Below are 27,211 nucleotides of genomic sequence, written 5' to 3'. Positions count from 1 at the left end.
GCTCTTGCCTAAATAACTGCTCCAATGTAACTAATTTTACATAATGAACAGGGAGAGTATTCTTATGACAAGAAAAAGATGAAGCAGCAAGTTTTTATCTCAGAATTAAAAGGTTCCTTAATATTCAATCAAATCTGTCCCTCTTTTGTTATATTTAGTATTTTAATAAGGAATTGATGATTAAAATTAAATTATTTTAAGGTTGGTTAAGCAAAAGCACTTAATAAAGTAAATTTGGCTCTCGGTAAAAGGATAATAAATGCAAAGCTGTATCTCTTATCATAGTTTGGTTTCAAAAGGTGATTGAATTTTTTATGACTATAGATCCCCATGTCCTCTCCATAGAGAATCACTAAAAAGTACATCATCATTATTTTCTGTAGTACCATTTGGATCCCCTATGCCTACATCATGCCAAAACACTGTTGAAATGTGAAAGGTTTACTTGACGTTTTTGTTCATATATTCCAAACAAGCAGTACGAATCACATTTTATTCTGTTGTTTCACTGTACAGACCAAGGACACCATCCTGGCCACATGAAACACAAAATATTCAAACACATAAAAAATCAAGTTGTATGCAACCTATATTAATAAAGGTATATCGTAGAAATATCCATTTCCTGGTGTCTTTTTCTAGTACAAAACTTCTGAGTATATTTGCCACAGTCCACATTATGTGACGTGAAGTCACTGTAAAATAAGGCAATTTATTATCATTTTGTGATGAATAAGTGTAAGTTTGTATAACTGGATATAGTAATAGCATTTATTTTATTTATTTTTTAATATGAAATATATTGTCAAATTTGTTTCCATACAACACCCAGTGCTCATCCCAACAGGTGCCCTCCTCAGTGCCTATCACCCAACCTCCCCTTCCTCCCACCCCCATCACCCTTAGTTTATTCTCAGTTTTTAAGAGTCTCTTATGGTTGGCCTCTCTCCCTATCTTTTTTTTTTCCCTTCCCCTCCGCCATGGTCTTCTGTTAAGTTTCTCAGGATCCACATAAGAGTGAAAGCATATGGTATCTGTCTTTCTCTGTATGACTTATTTCACTTAGCATAACACTCTCCAGGTTCCATCCACACTGCTACTAAAGGCCATATTTCATTCTTTCTCATTGCCATGTAGTATTCCATTGTGTATATAAACCACAATTTCTTTATCCATTCATCAGTTGATGGACATTTAGGCTCTTTCCAGAATTTGGCTATTGTTGAAAGTGCTGCTATAAACATTGGGGTACAAGTTCCCCTATGCATCAGCACTCCTGTATCCCTTGGGTAAATTCCTAGCAGTTCTATTGCTGGGTCTAGTCAGAGCTATTTGTAAAAGTTAGGGATGCATTTAGTTAAAAATAATAGACACACACATATGCACTTCATTTAAACAAATTAGTAGGCTTTTTAAAAATTTATTTATTATTCCCTATCACTTAACAACAAATTTAGAGGAAGACAATGCTGGCTTAGTGGTATCATGATGTCTTCTCTGTCCCAGGCACCTTCTACTGCCTTTATTCAGCATCTTTTGAGTATGCACTTCACAAAGTGGTTCTCCATTTCAAGCATCATACCCCCATTTCAGAAAAGGTTTAAAGGGAAAGAGATGTGCATAGCAAATGATCACAAGACATTAGACAGCCAATTTATAAGGTCTTTTCCTAAGGCCCCACATGTGAATTATATCTCTTGGGCAACTATGGCTAAGAGAACTACATGGATTTCAGTGGGAACCTCTACTCAAATTGGGGGTCTGTCTTTAAGAACAGAGAATAGATACTAAGTAGGTACTTACTGATCTCTGCCACAATATTCTATTCCGCCATACAATGGTAAAAATACTTAACGTATCCAAAATGAATCCATCTAACTGAGTGAAAAATAAGTAAAATCTTACATTCTTTCTGCCTCTCCCCAAAAGAAATAACATATAGTTATTAATAAACTGAACTTTTTAGTGAAACATAAATGAACCACATTGTCTCATGAGTAGATGTTAAAAGTTGAAGAATGAAGAAAGATGAACAGATACTTGACTGGAAAGGTATACATGACAAAAAATGTTTTGAATTCTATGTGCTTATCAACAGAACCGACTTTATGATAGATAAAAATAGGTCTTTTTAAATAGAAAACACAAAATATTAAACTTTTTCCCCTTGGCTAAAAAGGGAACATCTCCTGATCTACAAAGTCAAGGAGATAAAAATAATGATTTTTCATAGATCTAGAAAAGATCATCTTTATCAATGATTGTAAATGAACACAAAAAAAGATTCAAAACTTTTCATTAGTGGAAGTTACATAACCATGAGAAGCAATACTATAACTGAGTTTCATGTTTGATTGATCAACGACAGATCACTACAGTGAACATTCTTCTGAAAATAAATCAATTAGTAGTTGCCTCATATTTTGAAAGTCAAACAGATCTGTGGTAAGACTCACTTTAGTCAACAAAATTTTGTAGGTAATTTGACTCCCCTCCTTCCTTTGAACCAACACAAATCAACTCAGTCTTTCCTCAGCAGGCAACACAATTCCAGAAAAAACACCCCTCAAAATCCCCATATAAATTTGTCTGGATTGTGAAGATCTTTTCTGTTTGGGGGGGTACTTTTTTCTTTTCCTGTCTCTTTTTTTCCCCCTCTCTTTAGTTCAGGTTTTGGTCAAAGCTGTAATAGAGATCAGCAGAGATGGTCCATAACTTCACTATGGTTGTTGATTCTTCTGAAGAAAGGTTTCATTTGCAGGTCTTGGTTTATAGTTCAAATGTCATTTAAGATGTCTTCACTATATGTTTACCTTTGAGTCATTTCCTGGAATCATTTGTAAGGACAGCAACTACAGAGAGGCAGTTGAGTCTTTGAACAACAATGAGAAGTTCTTAGAAAAACAAGTATTACTCAAGTTGATAGATTCAATCACAATATGTTATTCTCTGAATGTTGGCATAAATCTTTTCATAAATCTTTATGAATTTTGCATAATATTCATAACCAAGATTTGTTTATAGTTTACATGAGAGGGCTCCATTCTTTAAGTTCAAGTATCAGTTTCTTAAAATCTGGAACAATTTATGTAGCAATTCAGTTGTCTGGTCTTTTAAGTGTTACTAAACATTCCCAGTGAAATCGTCTGTGTATCCCCAGTGAATCATCTGAACTTGGTAAATTTTTGTAGGGTATATTTTTTTATAATTTTATCTCTTCCATTAATTTTTTGTTTAATTTTTCCCTCCACTATCATCAAATTTGATTCATGTATTTTTCCAAAAATTATCTATTTCATCTAGATTTTGAAAAAAATTTTTTACAGGATATCTAATTTTTCTTAATTTCCTGCTGGTATACTTAGTTTTTCTTTGTAATTTTTTAAATATTTGTTTTTCCCCAATTCTCTTTGCTTGTCTACTTTTTAAAAAACATTTTGATTTATTTACTATATTATTTTTATGTTTTCTGTCTCATTAATTTCTTCTTTTATTTCTGAAACATCCTATCTTGACCTTTTGATTTACTTTGTACTTTTTCTGTTTTATTGAGTTGGAAATTAGTTCATATCTACATTATTTACATTTCATTGATAGAGTATTTAAAGCATTATTTTTTCTCCTGTCCACTGTTTTAAATGTATTCTGTTGCTATTAAGTATTTATATTATTATCATTTATAAGTTCTACATTTTGGTTTGCATTTTCCTTTTCTTCTAGAAGTTCTTTTTTATTACTTTTTTTAGGTAGAAGTTTTTTAAGCTTTATTGAGATATCAATGACAAAATTTTAAGATATTTAAAGTCTGTGGTATGATATTTTAAAAAATGTATACATAGAGCACCTGGGTGGCTCAGTGGGTTAAGCCTCTGACTCTTGATTTCAGGTCAGGTCATGATCTTACAGTTTCGGGTTTTGTGGTTTTGAGACCCACATTGGGCTTTGCTTGGGAGCATGGAGCCTGCTTGGGATACTCTTGACTCCCTCTCTCTCTCTCTGCCCCTCCCCCACTGGCTCTGTCTCACAAAGTAAATAAACTTAAAAAAAATTTTTTTAAGTATATGTTATGAAAGGATTCCCCCATCAAGTAAAATAACACATCTAGAACCTCACCTTTAATTTGGATATTTTGCTAACAGTTTTTGAGGGGAAAAAAAGTGAGCCTTTTGTTTCAAGGAAAACAGCTAACAGTATTTATGGTGGCTGACAAAATAAGAGCTTCCAAGTGAAAATTAGAATTTTTGAAAATTTATATTTGCCACTGTGAGCTTGACAACTTCCCAGGACTTTAAGTCTTTTCCGTTGCCATCGTTGGCAAAATTAACAACTGTACTTTTAAAATATTAAATAATGAACTATATCAACATTGTAAGATGTGCATAACTTAGCCGAGATTTTCCATATTATCAATGCATGATGTTACAAAATCATGTCAGATTCCTTCAAAGTCTAAGACAACCATATGATTTTAATGTGAGAGGACAGAAGCTGATTGAAATGGTTTCAGATCCACTTTGCAATTAACATTTAAAAAACTACCAAGTTGCCTTTTTTTTCATTGAAGTACAATTGAAACACAATGTTACATTAGTTTCAAGCATACAACATAGTTATTCCACAACTCTATATGTGATGTTATGATCACAAGTGTAATTACCATCACCATAAAACACTGTTACAATACCATTGACTATGTTCTCTATGCTGCACTTTTATCCCTATGATTTATTCCTTCCATGATGGGAAGACTGTACCATTCACTCCCCTTTACAACAGACCCATCACCCCACCACCTTTCCCTCTGGCAACCACCAGTTTGTTTTTTGGATTTATAGGCTTGTTGCTTCTGCGTGTGTGTGTGTGTGTGTGTGTGTGTGTGTGTGTGTGTCTTGTTTGTTTGATTTTTTAAGATTCCACACTAACTGAAATCATATGGTTATTGTCTTTCTCTGACTAACTTATTTCATTTAGCATAATACCCCCTAGGTCTACTGATGGTGTCCCAAATGGCAAGATCTCATTGTTTTTTTATGGCTAATATTCCATTTTATATATCTCACATCTTCTTTATCTATTAGCACTTGAGATGTTTCCATATCTTGGCTATTACAAATAATGCTGCTATAAACATGAATTATTTATATGAATATGTGAATCATGTTTTCATTTACTTTGTGTAAATTTACTAGTAGAATTACTGGATCACACAGTATTTCTATTTTTAATTTTCTGAGGAACTTCCATAGTGTTCTCCACAGTGGCCGCACCAATTTACATTCCCACTAACTGCACAAGATCTCCTATTTTTCCACATCCTTACCAATACTTGTTATTCGCTATCTTTTTGAAACTAGCTATTATGACTGGTGTAGCGTAATATATTGTGGTTTTGATTTATATTTCCCTGATGATTCTTGATGTTGAGCATCTTTCCATGTGTCTGTTGGCCATTTGTATGGTATGTGTTCTTTGGTAAAATGTCTATTCAGATCTTCTGCCTAGTTTTTACTAGAATTTTTTGTTTGATTGTTTGGTGTTAAGCAAAGTCTTTGTATATTTTGGATATCAACCTCTTATCAGATATATCATCTATAGATATCTTCTCTCATTCAGAAAGCTGCCTCTTCATTTTGTTGATAGCTTCCATCACTGTGCAAAAACATTTTATTTTGATGTAGTACCAATAGTTTAATTTTGTTTTGTTTCCCTTGCTGGAGGAGACATAACAAGAAAAATTTTGCTAAGGCCTATGTCAGAGATTACTGCCTATGTTTTCTTCTAGGAATTTTATGGCTTCATGTATCACATTAAGTCTTTAATCCATTTTGAGTTACTTTTGTATATGGTATAAGAAAGTTATAGAACTTGTGAATTATTTTTGTATATGGTGTAAGAAAGTGATCCGATTTCATTCTTTTGCATGTAGCTGTCCAGTTTTCCCATCACCATTTATTGAAGAGACTGTCTTTCCCCATTGTATATTTTTGCCCTCTTTATCATAGACTGATTGACCATATAAATGCAGGACTATTTCTCTTCTATTCTGTTCCATTGATCTATGTGTCCATTGTTGTGCTACTACCATACAGATCTGATTCTTCCAGCTTTGTAGCATATCTTAAAACCTGCAATCATGATATCTTCAGGTTTGTTCTTCTTTCTCAAGATTGTTGTGGCTATTTGTTGTGGTTCTATAGAGTAGTTCTGTAAAAAAAATGGTATTGATATTTTGACAGGGATTGCACTGTATCTGTAGATTGCTTTGAGTAGTATAGATATTTTAACAATATTGATTATTCCAATCTGTGTTCATAGAATATCTTTCCATTTGTTTGTATTGTCTTTAATTTCTTTCATCAGTGTCTTACAGTTTTGAGAGTACAGGTCTTTCTCCTCCTCAGTTAAGTTTATTCCTAGGTATTGTAGTCTATTTGGTGCATTGTAAATGGAATTTTTTCTTAATTTCTGTTTCTGCTACTTTGTTATTAGCATATAGAAACTCAACTTATCTGTGTATTAATTTTGCATCCTGCAACTTTGCTGAATTCTTTTATTACTTCTAATTGTTTTTTTTTTTTTTTGTGGAGTCTTTAGGGTTTTATATGTATAGTATCACATCATCTGCAAGTAGTAGACAGTTTTACTTTTTCCTTATGATGTGGATGTCTTTTTTGTTTTATTTTATTGTATTATGTATGTCTGTATGTATGTATTTATTTATTTATTTATTATCTGACTGCTGACTGTATTGAATAAAAGTTGTGAGAATGGATATCCACATCTTCTTTCTTATTTTAAAGAAAAAGCACTTTAGTGTTTCACCATTGAATATGTTAGCTATTTTTTTTTTATGGCCTTTATTATGTTGAGTTATGTTCCCTCTAAACTCACTTTGTTGAGAGTTTTTATCATGAATGGATGTTGCATTTTGTGAAATGCTTTTTCTTCATCTGAGATAATCATGAGATTTTTATCCTTCATTGTGTTTATGTGGTGCATCGTGGTTGATTTGAGAACATTGCACTATCTTTGCATTCCCAGAACAGATTCCATTTGTGAATGATCCTTTTAATGTATTGTTGAATGCAGTTTGCTATATTTTGTTGAGATTTTTTGTATCTATCTTCACCAGAAATATTGGCTAGTATTTTTCTTTTTTGTAGTGCCTTAGTCTTAGTTTGGTATCAGGGTAAGGCTGGCCTTGTAAAATGTTATTGGAATCTTTCCTTCCTTTTTTTGTTATTTTTTTGAGTGGTTTGTGAATAATATGTATTAATTCTTTAAATGTCTAGCAGAATTCACCTATGAAGCCATCTGGCCCTGGACTTTTGTTTGTTGGGAGTTACGATACAACTTTGTTATAAGTAACTTGTGTGTTCAGATTTTCTATCTCTTCCTGATTCAGTTTTGAAGGACTTTATGTATCTAGTAATATATCTATTTCTTCTAGATCCTCCAATTTGTTAGCATATAATTTTTCATGGTAGTCTCATAATCTTTTGTATTTCTGTGGTGTCAATTGTTACTTTTTTCCATGTCTAATTCCATTCATTTGTATCCTTTCTCTTTTTTCCTTAATGAGTCTAGTTAAAGGTTAATAATTTTGTTTATCTTTTTTAAAGTACCAGCTCTTGGTTTCACTAACTTTTTCTATATTTTTTTCAGTTTCTATTTCACTTATTTCTGCTCTGGTCTTGTATTTACTTCCTTCTACTAACTTAGGATTTTGTTTGTTATTCTACTACTAGTTTCTTGAGACATAAGAATTTTTTGAGGTAGGCCTATATCACTATAAACCTCCCTCTTAGAAATTCTTTGGCTGTGTCCCAAATACATTGCATCATTGTTTTTTGTTTAGTTTGTTTGTTTTTTCACTTCCATTTGTCTCCATGTATTTTTAAAATTTCCTCTTTGATTTCTTCATTGACCCATTGGATGTTTAGTAGTATTTTGTTTGGCCTTCAGACATTTGTGTTTCTCAGTTTTTTGTCTTGTAATTAATTTGTATCTTAATACCACTGTAGTTAGAAAGGATGCTTTTGGGGCGTGTGGGTAGCTTAGTAGGTTAAGTGTCTGACTCTTGGTCTCTGCTCAGGTCTTGATCTCACAGTTCATGGGTTCAAGACCCCCATCATGCTCTGTGATGACAGTGCAGAGTCTGCTCGGGATTTTCTCTCTCTCTCTCTCTCTCTCTCTCTCTCTCTCTCTGCCACTCCCCTGCTCACATTCTTGTTTGCTCACTCTGTCTCTGCAGAGAAAGAGGGAAGGAAGGAGAAGAAAAGAAAATATGCTTGCTATAATTTCAGTCTCCTTAGATTTATTGAGACTTGTTTTGTAGCCTAATGTGATCCATTGTGGAGAATGTTCTATGTGTACTTGAAAAAATATGTATTCTGCTGGTTTGGGATAGAATGTTCTGTGTGTATCTCTTGAGTCCATCTGGTCTAAAGTGTTGTTCAAAGCCACTGTTTCCTCATTGATTTTCTGTCTGGATGATCTACCATTGATGTAAGTCAGGTGTTAAAGTCTCCTACTATTATTCCATTACTGTCAATTTCTCCCTTTATATGTATTAATATTTGTTTTATGTATCTTGCTGCTCCAGTGTTGAGTGAAAAGAGATTTATAATTGTTATAACCTCTTGTTGGATTGATCCCTTTATCATTATGTAATATAATGGTCTATTTTTCAGTCTTTTTTTTAAAGTCTATTTTGTCTGATACAACTAATGCTAACTTTTTTTTTCCTTTCATTTGCATGAAATGTCTTTTTCTATCTTTCATTTTTAGTCTATATGTATATCTTTAGGTCTGAAGTGAGTCTCTTATAGGCAGCATATAATTTTTTAATCTATCTGTCCCCTTATGTCTTTTGACTAGACCATTTAAACTATGTATGTATGTATGTATGTATGTATGTATGTATTGATTGATATTTTGGTTAGTAGAATATTTTTTATTCATAAAAAGAAAAACATTTTCCAACCACATACAGTAGGGGTATAGGTAGGAGAATTCTTTCCATCCAGCCCCAGCCTTTGTGGTTTAGGCAGCATAACGGGTGTGGAGTGATGGCCCCCAAAATAAAAATGGGGTATGTGTGTGTATGGGAAGGAGAGGGGTGCAAAAAGCAGTGGGGAATTGTGGGAGAAAGGGACAGACAAGGTCAGTTACTGGAAACACCACAGGTGGGAAGCCATTTTGCAACTTTTCTTTTTGATCAAACCACTGTGAACACCCTCCTTTTTTTTATCAGCAGAAGTCTTAGCAGTCATTGTGACAGTGATGTTGAAAGTGAGAGCTCCACAGATGACAGTGCCCAGATGGAGTGCAAGTCCTTATAGCCTACAATGGCCAAGTCCTGACAGGTCCTATCCACCATGATGTTGTTAATGTAGCAGTCAACCCAGCCATGGCATTGCTCTTGGGGCTGCTCTCAGCACTGTTCCTGAGCCATGGGCTGGGCTCTGGGTCCCAGGGCTGGCAGGCTACACAATTTACATTTAAAACAATTCTTGATACGTATGTACTTATTGCCATTTATTGATTGGTTTTGGTTGTTTTTGTAGTTCTTCTCTGTTCCTTTCTTCTCTTGTTCTCTTTCCTTATGATTGATGATTTTCTTTACTATTATGCTTGGCTTTCTCTCTCTCTCTCTCTCTCTCTCTATTATAGCCTTTTGGCTTATGGTACATGATGTTCATATATAATATCCTAAATATACAGCAGTCTAAATTAAGTTGATGTTTAACCTAAGTTCAAGCACATTATCTAAAAGAACTTCATTTTTATTACCCCCTCCAAATTTTATGCATGTGTTGTCATCTTTTACATACTTTTATCTTGAGTTCTAACTGATTTTTAGATAAAATGATGTTACTATTTTTGTCTTTAAACCTTCATACTAGCTTTATAAGTGTTCCTCTACTATCTTCATTGTATGTTTGCTTTTATTCATGAATTGTTTTCCTTTTATAATTTCTGCTTCTCATAAATTTGATGAAATGATCTTTTATATGGTTACCCCCTGTGTAGACTGTCCACTTAGTGGCTGATGACTGGACCTGTGACTGTAATGGGCTGCGGGGGTCTTGGTGCACTCTGTGCTAGGGCTGCTCTGGTGGGATAGCTGGAACTGAAGTGGTCATGGGCTAGGGAAGTCCTGGGACTCTGCAGAGCGTACCCTCGACAGAGTGGTTGCAAGCCAGCGTGTCCTGGGTTCTTTGTGCAGATGGAACCCTGGCCAGACAGGTGAAGCTGAAGTAGATGCCAGGCAGGGTTTCTTGGATCATTTTTGTAGGGGACCCACTAACAGGTGCCTGGGGCTGGAGTGGACATCAGCCAGGGAATCACAGGGTGCTTTGTACAGGGGGTGCTTTGGTGAGGTAGATGGAACAGAGGTGAGAGTGGGCTGGGGTGTCTCAGGACACTCTGTGCAGGAGGCATTCTGGCAGAACAGCTAGAGTCAAAGTAGTACAGCCTTGGTCTGTTCCAGAGTGCTTTGTGCCTGTGCCACCTGGGCAAGACAACTGGAGCTGTAGTGAAGACCGATCAGCACTGATCACTGTAGTGTGCACTGCACTGGGGCTGCCTTGATGGGATGGCTGGGGCTGGTGTGGGTCAGGAGCCCAGGTCTCACAGGGGCAGTAAGCCAGCTATGGAGCCCAGACCTTGTTCCAGTCCATGCTATCAAGGTGGAGGGAAGACGTAAAACATTGCGATCTCTAGCTCCTCAGACCTGCAGAGATGTCTAGTTGTTCATGGCTGTTTGGCAGGATTCTAGGTCTGGTTCCTTTATATTCTAGTTGTCCCTTTAAACCTCAGCTCTTTTTGAGTGCCCCAGAATAAATAAAGCCGCTTATAGTCTCTGGCACTATCCCTCTCCACTGCAGTTCACAGCATCAGAGGTGGGGACTTCCCTTTGTTACTGTCTCCACCTCTCTTGCCATTCTCTATGTGGCCTATCTTTTGTTGTGCAAACACTATTTGGCCAGCAGTCAGTTCTTCTTCAGGAAGAATTGCTCTATAAGTAGGCGTACATTTGGTGTGTCTGTGGAAGAGGAAGTTGAGGGTCTTCTTACATCTCCATCTTGGACCAGAGCTCCCCATTCAAATGTATTTTAATAGATAGCTTTCAAATTTCCAGGTGACAGAATCTTTCTGAATTTTTACTCTATTAATTTCTAGTGTTTGTAACTTTTCTATAGCATGGAACTTAATATTGTTTCAAAATATAATGTATAGGCAAACTGTCAGTGTTGCATGTTTACTTAAGCAAAAGATATAGTCTCTCTTATAGAGTATAATATTTGAGACACGACCTTAAAATCTACTTTAAGGATATGCTGTTAATGACGTTATGTTCATATTATTTGGTTCACGCGAGCTGTATTTAACTATGAGTGAGTTAAGTCCCGATTAGTGTGTTTCTGTTTACTTCTTCTTGAATCTCCTGATTATGAAGATTATTGCTATCTTATTTTGAATATAGATATTCAAAACTCAAAATTTAATAAAGGATATCAAGGAGGTACTTTAAAATCTACAGAAATGTGTGGATGAAATAGAGGAAAGTATAAAGGGCAGAAAAAAAGACATTCATACATAGTACAGGGCTAAGAAAATTATATTACACATAATTAGAGTACCTGGAAGAAAAAAAAGGAAATAACAGGTAACATTTTAATGTTATTATGAATTGGGGCTCTCAGAAGCTCAAGTTGTATTATTCAACACATTTCTGTTTTTATCCTGAATTTCTGAGTTTGATATCTAGCAACCTCTAATTTTGTGATGTTTAAATTATTTTTCCAGCACACCTTTGCGCCTTTATTTTTAGGTTTCATGAATCCTTCTATTATAGGTAGGTGTTGTGTATACAACACAGAGCTTAATTTTGTGTGCCAATTTGAAAATCTTTTAATAAATGAGTGACACTCATTTACATTTATTTATTTATAGGATTTATATATTTTTGTCCCATCTCTGCCATTTTATGGTGTTATATTTATGTATGTGTACATAGGTATTGTATTCCCTTATCTGGTCTAATTCCATAGCTTTCTTTTTAATTCCTTTTTATGTGTAGATTGATGATATTATTATATATTATTTATTTCACATTGTTTTGTTTTCTTTTGGTTTTTCTTCCAGGTACTCTAATTATATGTATTATAGACTTTCTTAGCCCTGTACTATGTATAAATATCTTTTTTTTTATGACCTTTATACTTTTCTCTACTTCATACTCACATTCTTGTGGATTTTCAAGCACCTCCTCGATGTCCTTCATTAAACTTAAATGAGCATATTGTCTCTTTGGTGGTTGGAATTTAGTCATCATTTTTAAGATGATGTGGTATTTTTGTTCAATATTTTTCCTGAGTTTGGTTAATTCTTGTTTTACATTGTTCTGTTTGTTTTTAAGATTTATGCTCTGAGCTTTTTCTGACTCAAGACATTATTTATATTTGAAAATTCTTGCTTAAATATATTTTATTCAGATTAGAATGCTGTGGTGTAGTTTTCTTCAGTCTTATGTTGGTGACTGGTGGAAAAATTTTTCCTAATTTGAAATACTTTTTTTTTTCCTAGTTTTTTTTCTTCTTTCTGAAGTATTGTATGAGTGTTATTTTCCACCGTCTGTTCATTTCCTAATTTTATTTCCTTTTGGACCAGCTACAACAGTTGTGTGCATTCACAGGTGCAATTATGGAAGACTAACAAGGTTTCTTAATTCAAGACTGCTCTCTTCCATTGGTGTAGTAAATTGAAGTTTATTTATAGTGCTCTTTTGTCTGGGAATGGGGGAGGATAAGTTGAACAATGGCACCCAAATATGTCCATGTCATAATCCCCAGAACCTATATTACCTTATATGGAAAAAAAGGGGTTTTATGATCAAGGCTTTTGAGATGGGGAGATTATCTTGGGTTATGAGAATGGATCCAAGGTAATCACCATGGTTCTTATAAGAGAGACACAGGAGGAATTAGAAACAGAAAGAAATGTGATGATAGAAGCAGATTTTTTTAGTGATGTACTTTGAAGCTGAAGAAAGGAATTGCAATCTAAGGCCACTGGCAGCCACTAGAAGTTTAAAATGGCAAGAGATAGACTCTTCACTAGAGCCTCCAGAATAAATCAGTCCTGTAATACTGTGATAACCCCTTGACTCTAGCCTAGCGAAAATGATTTCAGAATTCTGGTCTCAAGACCTGTAAGAGAAAAGATGGGTTGTTTTAAGCCACTAAGTTATGACAATTTATTACAGTACCAGTACAGTGGGAAATTAATGAAGGGTGTGACTTATGAATATGTAATCTGCTGTGTTTCAGCAGGATAATTTCTTTTCCTATTTGCTTCCTTATATTTACCACCAAATTTCCAAAAGATGCTTCTTCCTTCCAAATTATCTCTATTCCACAAAAATGGTACTTTTTGATACTGTTCCCTTGGGCCTCACAACATTTAACCTTCTTCCTTCTGATTTCTCGAGGACATTATCTATGTGACATCAGATTTGTTCTCCATGTTTACCATATTGAGTACGAGTATTACTCCATATTGAGTATGGGATTTTTTTTTCTGAGTGAATGCACTTGTGATCAATCACCCCTAGGTGTGGACTCTCGAATTTTTTTCCAGTGGATTCGTGTGTTTATTTTTCACATGTACAAGTAGTTTGAAGTTCACAATGTTCTCCATCTTGTAGTTATGCCAAAGATACAAATTACAATTTTAGGGGGTGGGGGATGGATAATGAGGCTTTAATTCGGGTTATTATCATTATTATGTGGTACGCCAGAACTCTAGGGAGAATCTACACATTGCTTCACATGAATGAGGATTTTTCTATCTTTAAACAAGAAATTATATATACATATAATTTTTCTATTAGTTATAACTGAAAATAATACAACTGAACCTCCATCAAAATATGAAAAGTTCTTTTTGCTCAATACTGGGTCAGATAAGAATATTAATAAGCAACACTATTTTTTTGTCCTTTTTACCACCCACATTCTCTCAGCTACACATCTACTTTTACTTTTACATTGCTATGGTGACATTTACCTTGTGTTCTCCAACAACTTAATTTTTCTTAAGGTTGCTCTAAAATTTAGTTCCCAATAATTTGTATTTATGTCTTTAGGATTTTATGAATCTTATTCAATATCAAGTTTTGAGTTAGAATGATAGCATTTATTTATCCATTGGAAAACAAAGTCTGGCCCTCTAAGGTGACATTGGACCTAGGATCAAAATCAAATGAAAATTTGGGTTATTCTTTTTAAGTGATGCCATATTTTAGAAAATTAGTCCTTCTTGCACATAGTTTTTATAAACCCTTTGTTTTTCTTATCATATCCTCATCTTTTCTTTAGTTCTTACTATTGGTTTTCCTATGTCATGCATTGTTCTTATTGCTTTATTTACAAGAGTTCATTTAATTGTTTTACCATAACCCTATCATCCCAATTGCACAGATGAAGAAATTGAAGTACAGAGCTATTAATGAATGTAACCTAGCTACAGAATTGATGACCTTAAGTGAACACTTCTATCCTGACTCTAAATCACATAATCTATTAAGTCCCCCTTTGCCTTTCACACTGACCCCCCTCCCCAGAAAGCCCCCTCTTGTTCTTCCAATTTGTGATGCTTAGAATATGCCAACTGACATTGCTGTCCTGAATTCCCTTGCCTTCCTTCTACTGTTCTTCCTAATTAGATCCAGAACTAATTATTGACCAGTGCTACAGTATACCTGCTGGCATCCTGATGGTCTGTGCCTGAGTTCTACAAATACATCTGATTTTACAAATACATCTAGTTTTCCTGGGCTATATCCCAAAATAGTTTCCTACATGTCAAGTGAAGGTATTATGTCAATAATATCTTAAAAATAGCTTTATGATGTATTAGCAATTAGTTGATTACTGAGGTGTGGATTACAGGTGAAAATTTGTTTCCTTATGATTTTTTTAATATTGCTATAGTACCAGTCAAAAAATATCAGTTTTATGTCCTATTTACATTTAAATCTGCTAAACCACCATTTGTTTTTCTTAAGTATCTCAATAGAATAAAAATTAGATACAAAAGACTGATATTTTTCTAAGAGAAAAAAAAAAACGTTAACTTTTTTATAGTCCCAAGTAAGATTAACACAGTTCATTAACTTATTTTCCTACAACAGTCTATAAAGTGAAAAATAATGTTTTGCAATTTAAATAAGATCCCTTTTGTACTTGTCTAATATATTAATAGATGTCTGTTTTTAGCATGCTCTTGAGGTTATAGACTTGAAATATCTGTATCTTACCAGCATAATATTTTATTCCCAAGGCCTATCAAATATCTTTAAGACTATTATTTTAACCAAGGTGAAATCAAAGTATTAACTAATAATTTGTTTCATTGGTCTTTCAACATCCAATATCCCCAGTGAGAACACATACCAGTCTGTTTTTGTTGTTGTTGTTGTTGTTGTTCTCTTACAGAAAACTTGTTCAGTTTCATTTAGTTTAGTTTTATTTTGTTTGGTTTCTCTCTGCAAATTTTTAAAATCTCTTCTTACTTCTTGGCGTTGTGAAACTTCACAGTGATATAATTATATGTAGGTAGGTATTCTGTTATTATGCTGGGCACTAAGTAGATTTTTAAAATTTGAACATATGCATTAAACTTTGAGAAATCCTCTTGTGTAATTACACTTCTGCAATTTTCAAAGAAAACTTGTTTTTTCTGGTAACAGTCCCTTGGATTGGCCCACCATGTCCTTTATCTTCTCCCATTACCTACCTACTGTATTTTGTTTGTCTATCCTATATTCTGGAATATTTCTTTTTTTTCTTTAATTTTTTAGAGAGATCATGAGTGGGAGAAAGGGGCAGAGGGAGGGAGGGGGAGAGAGAGAGAGAGACAGAGAATACCAAGCAGGCTCCATGCTCAGCATGGAGCCCAACATGGGACTCAATCCCATGACCCTAGGATCATGACCTGAGCCTAAATCTAGAGTTCGATGCTCAACCGACTGAGCCACCCAGGCACTCCTATTCTGGAATATTTATAAAATGCATTTTCTTTTATTTTGATTTGTTTTTCAACTTGTCAATGCTCTTTTCAATTTGCAAAAGCCATAACCTCTAATTTCTTTAAGTTTTATATATATATATATAACCACATTATATTTATACCATATATAAATATATATACCATATAAGTTAAATTATATATATGTATTCCTATATTCATAAAAATAATCCTTATTTGAATATATTAATTTAGCTCTGTTAAAAAAACTGTTTTTCCAATTACTTGAATAGTTTCTTCTAGAATTATTTTTGTTTTTCTACTTGCTTATTGCCATGATCTTTTACATTCTTATTTATTTTTATATGCCTGGGGATCCTCAATTTTCCATTACTGGTGGATGCAAAAAATCACTTTCTTTAATGTTATTTACCTGATAGGAGTTCTGAATATGTAGTGTGAGGCAGAAAAGGCATTCCAATTCACAGGTTTTCTTTTAGAGTAGGCTTCCTATCAAGTGTCAACTCCCATCCCTCCAAACACACCAAATTTGTTGTTTTTTTTTTTTTCTCTCTTCAGTCCCCTAAAATATGTTTCTCTTTGGACAGTTTCCCCTCCTGATTGATTATTGTAGTTTTTTAGTCTGGAGCACCAATGTATACATTAAAGCTTTATCTTTCTCCCAATTTGCTTTACTATTTTAACAAATATCTGTTCTGCCTACTTCCCTCTTCTGGAATTCACAGGGAAGAATATCTCGGGAGTTGCAATGCCACGCATTTTTGTCCCTTCTCCACTACCCACTTATACCCACAGATTATTTTCCTGCATCCCCTCAACTACTGGCTATGTTTTTTCTTATTACAGAAATGTATTGAAATGTCTCATCCAATGTTGAATTACCTACCTAATTCTCCTCTTCATAGAGATTGTTTGAATCATTTTCATAATTTCAAAAATTTATTTTAGTAGAATCAGAGAGAAAACTAAAGCTAAGTACACGTGCCTAGTTGGCCATTCTGATGTTGAACATGCCCTTAGTAACTGTATGACTACAACTTATTGACTGATGTCCTAGGTCCCCAAAAAAAGATGCAAAATAAAAAGATAAATCTTTGGGGAATTTTTTAGTCAACTATGAAGAGAAATACTCAAAAATTCCTTTCCAAATAGGAATATTTATAGGGACTCATCTCAGATCATGATACTGTCATTCCAGAGATTCCAGAGCATAGCAGAAAACTCTGTCTTGAGCTTGTAGTCACCCTTGAAAATTCCCAGCACCTTTCTACATAGCTTGCAGTTCTAAGATTCAGATACCTTGTCTTTCTCAAGGTTGCATAAAAAAAATTCAAACAGGTAGATACTGGCTTTAGCCACTCCCCAAATCCCCATCTTTCGCCCCCTGGCCACAAAACAAAAATCTAGATGCTAAAAATGTAAGCAGCTTCAAATCTTTAAAACAAATCTCTTATTTCCAAACATCTCCTAGAAATTCTGGAGCATCCTCTGAAAAATACATCAGCTACTTCTCTGTCATTAACATTATTGGCCCTTTAGCTTCTAATTCCCTATCAACCCTCCCCCTAAAAAATAAAACTAGAGGAAAACATCCACATGACAAAGTCTTAACTTGAAATTTTATATTTTTAAATAGATATACAGAGGTATGATAATTGCATTAGAATTGTGCAAAGGAGGAATTATCAGTCTTGGTGATATTACAATAAATAGAAATGGTTACAGTTTCAAGTTGTTTCAGAAGGGAATTCCAGTTAGAAAGCACATCTAAAATAAATTTCTTTACTGTAAGAGATACATAATAAGCCTATTTCTTTGCATTCTGAGGACCTGAAAATGATAAAACACTCAATTTTTAAAAGTGAAAGGTTGCTCCATTTGTACCAACTACAAGATTTTAACGATGCTGCTATTTAAGCACTTGTCTCCAATGGAAATATTGTGAAGGAAAATTACTCTGGGTAAATTTTCTGAGAGCACTCATTAGTGTTCTTGAGGTTTATCCCTCCTTTATATGTGCACCAAACTTGAGTACTGTTAACAAATCTGTGGAAAGATAGTGTTATTGTCTTCAGTATGATGGAATAAAATTATTTTTGATATATAAATATGTAGGAGAGCCTGGGTGGCTCAGTCAGTTAAGTGTCCAACTCTAGATTTAGGCTCAGGTCATGATCTTGCAGTTCCTGGGATTCAGCCACTTCAGGATCTGAGCTGAAGGGATCCTGCTTAGGATTGTCCCTCAGCCCACCCCTGCCTCCAGAATAGATAAATACCCTTAAAAAATCTGTACACCAGCAATGGTAATGTCTAAACTATCAAAATGCTGCAAAATGCATACATTAACATGAAATGTTATATATAAGGCCTCTTTTGGAACATCTCTACTTTTTCTAAATAGTATATTGTTCTAAAAACCTATCTATTTCAAAGTAAAAAAAAAATGTTTAGACTATCACTGCAAAATAAATGCTCTGTCAGAAATGCATTACATAACAAAAATACACTAACATATCTGTAAACAAAACCTAAACACAGAACTCATTCACATGTTTTAGCACTGTGTATACATTTACCAAACTATTCATCTTCAAAGCTCATATCCCAGCATTTTTTCCACAAAGAGATGGCTCTTTGAATATTCTGATAAATTGATCAGTTAATTTGCCAAAGCATCATTCATCTAGATTATAAATCCTCAAATATCACATTTCCTAAATAAAAAATACTGGCTCCAACTATGAAAAATTTGTCACTCATTTTGCATGTGGCTACTCCCTCTGAGCAACATTTTATTATTATTATTATTATGAGATAAAATACCTACTCTAAAACATTATTCTGGTACTTTTTGTGCACTGACGTAAAAAGTGCATGTTCTAGATTGAATCATAACTTAACCAAAGAATTTCAATTATTCTTTAAACGTAGTAATTTTTTAAGTAGTAAGCTTTGTGTTTTGCATGTGAAGAAGTCATTTGCCTTAGCAATGCTTTTTTTAAGATAAAATTGACCTGTAACATTATATTAGTTTCAGGTGTACAACAAGATTTGTGTACATTGTGAAATTACCACAATAAAACTAGTTAACATCACCCACCACACAGTTACAATATTTTCTTATGCTAAGAACTTTTAAGATCTACTCTTTTAGCAATTTTCAAATGTATATACTACAGGATTTTTTATTAAATATAATTTATTGTCAAATTGGTTTCCATAAAACACCCAGTGCTCATCCCAACAGGTGTCCCCTCAATGCCAATCACCCACTTTTTCCTTGCCCCCATCCCCCATCAACCCTCAGTTTGTTCTCAGTTATTAAGAGTCTCTTAAGGTTTGCCTCCTTCCCTCTCTATAACTTTTTTTCCCCTTCCCCTCCTCTATGGTTTTCTGTTAAGTTTCTCAGGATCCACATAAGAGTGAAAACATAAGGTATCTGTCTTTCTCTGCCTGACTTATTTCACTTAGCATAATACTCTCCAGTTCCATCCACATTGCTACAAATGGCCAGATTTCATTGTTTCTCATTGCCAAGTAGTATTCCATTGTATATATAAACCACATCTTCTTTATCCATTTGTCAGTTGATGGACATTTAGGCTCTTTCCATAATTTGGATATTGTTGAAAGTGCTGCCATAAAAATTGGGGTACAAGTGCCCCTATGCATCAGTGCTCCTGTATCCCTTAGATAAATTCCTAGCAGTCCTATTGCTGGGTCATAGGGTAGATCTATTTTTAATCTTTTGAGGAACCTCCACACTGTTTTCCAGAGCAGCTGCACCAGTTTGCATTCCCACAAACAGTGCAACAGGGTTTCCTGTTTTTCCACATCCTATCTAGCGTCTATACTCTCCTGATCTATTCATTTTAGCCACTCTGACCGGTGTGAGGTTGTATCTCAGTGTGGTTTTGATTTGTATTTCCCTGATGAGGAGCGACGTTGAGCATCTCTTCATGTGCCTGTTGGCCATCTGGATGTCTTCTTTAGAGAAGTGTCTATTCATGTTTTCTGCCCATTTCTTCACTGGGTTATTTGTTTTTTGGGTGTGGAGTTTGGTGAGCTCTTTATAGATTTTGGATACTAGCCCTTTGTCCGAATGTCATTTGCAAATATCTTTTCCCATTCCATCGGTTGCCTTTTAGTTTTGTTGATTGTTTCCTTTGCTGTGCAGAAGCTTTTTATCTTGATGAGGTTCCAATAGTTCATTTTTGCTTTTAATCCCCTTGCTTTTGGAGATGTGTCAAGTAAGAAATTTCTGTGGCTGAGGTCAGAGAGGTTATTTTTCCTGCTTTCTCCTCTAGGGTTTTGATGGTTTCCTGTCTCCCACTCAAGTCTTTCATCAGCTTTGAGTTTATATTTGTGTATGGTGTAAAAAAGTGGTCTAGTTTCATTCTTCTTCATGGTGCTGTCCAGTTCTCCCATCACGATTTGCTAAAGAGACTGTCTTTTTTCCATTGGATATTCTTTCCTGTTTTGTCAAAGATTCGTCAGCCATACATTTGTGGGTCCAATTCTGGAGTCTCTATTCTATTCCATTGGTCTATGTGTCTGTTTTTGTGCCAATACCATGCTGTCTTGATGATTACAGCTTTGTAGTAGAGGCTAAAGTCTGGGATTGTGATGCTTCCTGCTTTGATCTTCTTCTTCAATATTACTTTAGCTATTTCAGGTCTTTAGTGGTTCTATACAAATTTTAGAATTGTTTGTTCTAGCTTTGAGAAGAATGCCAGTGCAATTTTTATTGGGATTGCATTGTATGTGTAGATTGCTTTGGGTAGCATTGACATTTTAACAATATTTATTTTTCTAATCCATGAGCATGGAATGTTTTTCCATTTCTTTGTATCTTCTTTAATTTCCTTCATAAGTTTTCTATAGTTTTCAGCATACAGATCTTTTACATCTTTGGTTAGGTTTATTCCTAGGTATTTTATGATTCTTGGTGCAATTGTGAATGGGATCAGTTTCTTGATTTCTCTTTCTGTTGTTTCATTATTGATGTATAAAAATGCAACCAATTTCTGTACATTAATTATGTATCCTGCGACTTTGCTGACTTCATGTATCAGTTCTAGCAGACTTTTGGTGGTCTATTGGGTTTTTCGTGTATAATATCATGTCATCTGCAAAAAGTGAAAGCTTGACTTCATCTTTGCCAATTTTGATGTCTTTGATTTCATTTTGTTGTCTGATTGCTGATGCTACGACTTCCAACACTATGTTAAACAACAGAAGTGAGAGTGGACATCCCTGTCGTGTTCCTGGTCTCAGGGGAACGCTCTCAGTTTTCCTCCATTGAGGATGATATTAGCTGTGGGCTTTTCATAAATGGCTTTTAGGATGTTTAACTATATTCCTTCTGTCCCCACTTTCTTGAGGGTTTTTGTTAAGATAAGATACTATATTTTTGCAAATGCTTTTTCTGCATTGATTGACAGGATCATATGGTTCTTATCTTTTCTTTTATTAATGTGATGTATCATATTGATTTATTTACGAATATTGAACCAGCCCCACAGCCCAGGAATGAATCCCACTTGATCATGGTAAATTATTCTTTTTATATGCTGTTGAATTCAATTTGCTAGTATCTTGTTGAGAATTTTCGCATCCATATTCATCAGCGATATTGGCCTGTAGTTCTCTTTTTTGTGGGTGCCTCTCTGGTTTGGGAATCAAAGTAATGCTGGCTTCATAGAATGAATCTGGAATTTTTCCTTTCATTTCTATTTTTTGGAACAGCTTGAGAAGGATAGGTATTATCTGTGCTTTAAATGTCTGGTAGAGTTCCTTAGGGAAGCCCTCGGGTCGTGGACTCTTGTTTGTTGGGAGATTTTTGATTACTGAATCAATTTCTTCACTAGTTATGGGTCTGTTCAAATTTTCTATTTCTTCCTGTTTGAGTTTGGAAGTGTGTGGGTGTTTAGGAATTTGTCCATTAATTCCAGGTTGTCCATTTTGTTGGCATATTCTTTTTCATAGTATTCCCTGATAATTGCTTGTATTTCTAAGGGATTAGTTGTAAGAATTACATGTTCATTCATGATTTTATCTATTTGGGTCCTCTCTTCTTTTTGAGAAGTCTGGCTAGAGGTTTATCAATTCTGTTTATTAAAAAAAAAAACAAAACAAAACAAAACAAAAAAAAAACTTTTGGTTTCATTGATCTGCTCTGTTTTTTTTAGATTCTATATTGTTTATTTCTGCTCTGATCTTTATTATTCCTCTTCTTCTGCTGGATTTGGGGTGTGTTTGCTGTTCTGCTTCTAGTTCCTTTAGGTGTGCTGTTAGATTTGGATTTGGGATTTTTCTTGTTTCTTGAGATAGGCCTGGATTGCAATGTATTTTCCTCTCAAGACTGCCTTCGCTGCATCCCAAAGCGTTTGGATGGTTGTATTTTCATTTTAGTTTGTTTCCATATATTTTTAAAATTCTTCTCTAATTGCCTGGTTGACCCATTCGTTCTTTAGTAGGATGTTCTTTAACCTCCATGCTTTTAGAGCTTTTCCAGATTTTTTCCTTTGGTTGATTTCAAGTTTCATAGCATTGTGATCTGAAAGTGTGCATGGTGTGAACTCAATTCTTTTATACTTATTAGGGGCTGTTTTATGGCCCAGTATGTGATCTATCATGGAGAATATACTATGTGCACTAGAGAAGAAAGTATATTCTGTTGCTTTGGGATGCAGAGTTCTAAATGTATCTGTCAAGTCCATCTGGTCCAATGTATCACTCAGAGCCCATGTTTGTTTATCGATTCTCTGTCTAGATGATCTATCCATTGTTGTAAGTGGAGTTTTAAAGTACCCTGCAATTACCACATTCTTATCAGTAAGGTTGCTTATGTTTGTGATTGTTTTATATATTTGGGGGCTCCCGTATTTGGTGCATAGACATTTATAATTGTTAGCTCTTCCTGATAGATAAACTCTGTAATTATTATATAATGCCCTTCTTCATTTCTTTTTACAGCCTTTAATTTAAAGTCTAGTTTGCCTGATATAAGTATGGCTACCTCATCTTTCTTTTGACTTCCAGTAGCCTGATAGATAGTTCCCTATCCCCTCACTTTCAATCTGAAGGTGTTCTCAGGTCTAAAATGGGTCTCTTGTAGACAGCAAATAGATGGGTCTTGTTCTTTTATCCATTCCGATAAACCATGTCTTTTGGTTGGAGCATTTAGCCCATTTACATTCAGTGTTATTATGGAAAGATATGGGTTTAGAGTCATTGTGTTATCTGTAGGTTTCATGCTTGTAGTGATGTCTCTGGTCCTTTGTGGTCTTTGCCACATTCCACTCACAGAGTCCCCCTTAGGATCTCTTGTAGGGCTGGTTTAGTGGTGATGAATTCCTTCAGTTTTTGTTTGTTTGGGAAAACCTTTATCTATCCTTCTATTCTGCATGACAGACTTGCTGGATAAAGGATTATTGGCTGCATATTTTTCCTATTCGGCACACTGAACATTTCCTTCCACTCCTTTCTGGCCTGCCAAGTTTCAGTAGATAGGTCTGCTACTTCCCTTAAATGTCTACCCTTGTAGGTTAAGGCCATTTTATACCTGGCTGCTTTCAGAATTCTCTCTTTATCCTTGTATTTTGCCAGTTTCACTATGCTATGTCTTGCACAATATTGGTTCAAGTTATGTCTGAAGGGAGTTTCTGTGCCTCTTAAATTTCAATGCCTGTTTCCTTCTCCAGATCAGGGAAGTTCTCGGGTATGATTTGTTCAAGTACACCTTCAGCTCCTTTCTCTCTTCTTCTTCTTCTGGAATTCCTATGATACAGATATTCTTCCAATTGATTGCATCACTTAGTTCTCTAATTCTCCACTCGTACTTCTGGATATTTTTATCTTTTTTCTCAGCTTCCTCTTTTCCCATAATTTTATCTTCTAATTCACCCATTCTCTCCTCTGCCTCTTCAGTCTGTGCTGTGGCCACCTCCATTTTATTTTGTACCTCATTTATAGCATTTTTAAATTCATCATGACTATTTTTTAGTCCCTTGATCTCTGTAGCAATAGATTCTCTGCTGTCCTCTATGCTTTTTTCAAGCCCAGCAGTTAATTTTATGACTATGATTCTAAATTCTTTTTCGATTATATTGCTTAAGTTGGTTTTGATCAATTCGTTAGCTCTCACTACTTTCTGGAATTTCTTTTGAGGAGAATTCTTCCATTTCATCATTTGGCTAGTTTTTAGTCCCTTATGCATTTTAAAACCTCGTTATGCCCTCTGCACTTGTGAGCACTGCTATATTAAAGGAGGGTCATACACTTTCCAGGGCCTGGTCCTCTAGGAGGTGTTTTTCCAGAGATTGTTACTTGCTCTCTGTTGTTGTGACTTTGGTCATTTTATTACCCTACTTGAAGTGATATTTTGGACCCTCCACCAGGTGTGTTTTATTTGTCCTTGGAGTAACCCTATCTTTTTTCCAGTTTTCCCATTTTCTTCATGGTAGATCAGTATCTTTTCTTCCCAGGCTCTGGGGTTCAAAGTCCTTTGGCTTCTGTACTTCTCTGAGAGACACGGGAAGTATGGATCCCCCTACTTATCTGTCATGTTGGCCCCTAATACAGGATTATTTACTGTAATCATATACTATACACTATATCCTCATGAGTACAAAATTTTATAATTTTGTACCTTTTGACCCCTTCACTCACCATCTACTCCCCTCCTCTGGCAACCAGTAATCTCTATTCTGTATCTATGAATATGAGCATTTGCTTTGTTTTGTTTTGCTTTTTGGATTCCACATTTAAGGGAGATCATACAGTATTTATATTTCTCTGTCTTCTTTCACTTAATATAATGGCCATAAACTTCATCCATATTGTAACAAATAGCAAGATTTCCTTCTTTTATATGGCTGAGTAGTATTCCATTGTACATATATAGCACATATATTTTATCCATTTATCTGTCACTGGACACTTAAGTTGCTTCCATTTCTTGGCTATTATTAATAATATTTCAATGAAAATTGGAGAACATATAACCTTTTGAGTTGGTATCTTCATTTACTTTGCATAAACACACAGAATTGGAATTTCTAGATTATATGGCAGGTCTATCTTCATTTGTGTGGAACATCCATATTGTTTTCATGGTGGCCGCACCAACATGCATTCCCACCAACAGTGCACAAAGGTTCCCTTTTGGTAATAGCCATTCTAATAGGTGTGAGGTGATATTATACCACAGTATTGATTTACATTTCTCTGAGGATTAGTGACATTGAAAGCACCTTTTCATGTACTAGTTGACCATCTGCATTGTCTTCTATGGAAAATGTCTACTCAGGTCCTGTGCCCAATTTTAATTATATTATTTATTTTTGCTATTGAGTTGTAGGAGTTCCTTATATATTTTTGATATTAATACTTTATCGGATATATAATATGCAAATATCTCTCTCATTTAGTTGATTTCATTTTCATTTTGTTAGTTTGATGAGGCCCCATTTCTTTATTTTTGCTTTTGTTGTCTTTGCTTTTAGTATCAAATTAAAAAAAAAAAAATCATCACCAAAACTGATGTCAAGAAGTTTAATGCCTATATTTTCTTCTAGGAGTTCTGTAGTTTCAGGTCTTATGTTCAAATCTTTAATCCATTTGCATTAATTTTTGTATATGGTGTAAGAAATGGTCCAGTTTCATTATTTTATATCTGGCTGTCCAATTTTCCCAACTCATTTATTGAAGAGACTGTTCTTTCCCCATTGTATATTCTTGGCTCCTTTGTCATAAATTAACCATATATTCATAGGTTTATTTCAGGGCTCTCTATTCTATTCCACTGTTGTTTCTGTTTTTATGACAATACTGTACTCTTTTGATTACTATAGCTTTGTAATGCAGTTTGATGTCAGGAAGCATGATTCCTCAGCTTTGTTCTCCTTTCTCAAGATTTCTTTGGCTATTCAAGATCTTTTCTGGATCCATACAAATTTCAGGATAGTTTACTTTTGTGAAAAATGCCATTAGAATTATGATAGAGATGCCCTGAATCTGTATATTGCTTTGAAAAGCATGGATATTTTAATTTTATTATTATAACCCATAAGCATGGAATATCTTTCAATTTATTTGTGCTGTATTTAATTTCTTTCATCAGTGTATTCCAGTTTAGTGTATAGGTCTTTTACCTCCTTGGTGAAATTTATCCTTTTTTATTATTTTTGATGCCATGGAAATGTTTTCTTAATCTGTCTGATAGGCCCTTATTAATGTATAGAAACACAGGTGAGATATGTGAATTGATTGTACATTCTGCAATTTTACTGAATTTATTTATTAGTCCTAACAGCCTTTTGGTGAAGTCTTTATGATTTTTATGTATGATAAAATAGTTGCACTTTTAATTCTTCCTTTCTGACTAAGATGCCATTTATTTTTCTTTTGCTTAATTGCTCTATGACTTTTAAACTATGATGAATAAAAGTGGCAAGAGTGGGTATCTTTGTTTTGTTCCTGATCATAGAAGAAAAGCTTTCAGCTCTTCACCACTGAGTAAGCATGTTGCTAGCTGTAGGCTTGTCATATATGGCCATTATTGTAGTAAGATAAGTTCCCTCTATAGCCAGAAAGCTCTCAAATGTTGAGAGTTTTTATTATAAATGTATTTTGAATTTCATCATATGATTTTTCTACATCTATTGAAATAATCATATTTTTATCCTTCATTTTGTTAATATAGTGTATCACATTGATTTGTTGGATGTTGAAACATCCTTTCACTCCTGGAATAAATCACATTTAATAATGGTGTTTGGTCCTTTAAATGTATTTATTGTAGAATTCAGTTTGCTAGTATTCTGCTGAGAATTGTTGCATCTAAACTCATTAGGGATATTGGCGTGTAATTTTACTTTCTTATGGTATCTTTGTCTGGTTTTGGTATCAGGTTAATGCTGTCCTTGTAATATGTGTTTGAATGTGTTCTCTTCTATTTTTCAGAAGAGTCTGAGAAGGATTGGTACTAATTATTTTTAAAATGTTTAGTAGAATTTACCAGGGAGGCCATCTAGTCCTAGATTTTATTCTTGGGAGGTTTTTGATTACTGATATAATCTCCTTACTAATAATCACTCTGTTTAGATTTTCAATTTCTTCATTTTCCAGTCTTGGTAAGTTCTATGTT

Source organism: Panthera leo, chromosome B1 (genome assembly GCF_018350215.1).
Source record: "Panthera leo isolate Ple1 chromosome B1, P.leo_Ple1_pat1.1, whole genome shotgun sequence".
Taxonomy (NCBI): Eukaryota; Metazoa; Chordata; class Mammalia; order Carnivora; family Felidae; genus Panthera; species Panthera leo.
This window is presented reverse-complemented; position numbering follows the sequence as displayed.